Source organism: Olea europaea, unplaced genomic scaffold (assembly GCF_002742605.1).
Source record: "Olea europaea var. sylvestris unplaced genomic scaffold, O_europaea_v1 scaffold2341, whole genome shotgun sequence".
NCBI lineage: Eukaryota > Viridiplantae > Streptophyta > Magnoliopsida > Lamiales > Oleaceae > Olea > Olea europaea.
This window is the reverse complement of record NW_019241525.1, coordinates 1-1,335: the sequence shown is the minus strand read 5'-3', so window position 1 is coordinate 1,335 and position 1,335 is coordinate 1.

Sequence of the window (1,335 nt, the reverse complement as noted above, 5' to 3'; positions counted from 1 at the left end):
GGAATACATATGGAAATTATATAGAGTTATGGTCCCCAATTCATATGCAACTTCTCATTTTTTGTACCATCCCATTAACACAAGAATTTAGAGAGAATATGTATTGAAGAGGAAGATCCATAAAATTCACAATCAACAGTAAGCAATCTATATTTAAGAATTTAAGAATCCATAACCAAGAATCAAGATTAAAGATCCGAAAGACAAGATTTAAAAATTATAACTCAAGATTCATTATTCAAGAGACAAATAAATGGATTAAGGCATGTTCCCCATTATTAATTTTCTAGGTGATTTAACATGGAGGATCTTGACAATAAAGTAATTAGTTTTCATGTTTATTAAGATTTAAAGTTTCATAAAATTTCAACAAGTAGTATTAGAGCTAACTTTATACTAAACCATTAAGATAGAAGAAGAATTTTAGGGTTGAATTCATACATTGGATTCTCTAATTTTGGGAAACGGATTTTAACTATAAATTTCAAATTTTATTTATTTATTTATTTATTTATTTATTTATTATTATCATTATTATTATTATTATTATTTTGTGTTTTCAAATTTGAGAATTAAGGAATTAATTGTTGAGTTTGAGTACGGTTATAATTAATGTATTAAGTTTACATTGTATATTCAATTTAAAGTTATACATTGAAAAAGTAACATGGCCGTCACTTATTTTCAAGTGAGAATGATTGGATTTATTTTAATATTTTAAGGTTAAAGTGTACTGTTGAGCTTTGGATCAACGAATAAGGCAATTGGTTGAGGCATTGGGTGGCGGGAGTAATTAAGGTTCTATGGCCGCAGAGTTTGAGCAATATAAGTAGCGTGCGATGCTGCCTGATCCGGGCGCTGCGACGCCAAAATTCTGTCATATTACGCTTTTTTTTTTTTTCACACGAAAGAGAAAAATAAAAATAATAAATTTAAAATATAGAGGGTCAATCAATTTCAAATCTTAGTATTTAACGTTTCTTTCGAATTATTAGTTTTCTAAAATAGATTAGATGAAATAACATGTTACCAAAGTAACATCTCTTGCCTAAATTAATTTATTTGGAATAATATGAAGGTTGTGTGTGCGTAATTCATGTGGATATTCGTCGGCCCAAAGAAAGGTCAATATTTGACAAAATTATTTGCACACATGTGAAAATAAATATGTGATAATTGTAAAGTTTTTCATTATATGAACATTAAGTCAGTCCAAAGATAAACTTGATTACACCAAAAGTACCACTTACAAGTTGACATTTCTGTCCAAAAATTAAATATCAATGTTGTGCTCGACTCTTGTGATGGGTCTCACCATTATTTGAAATTAATGAT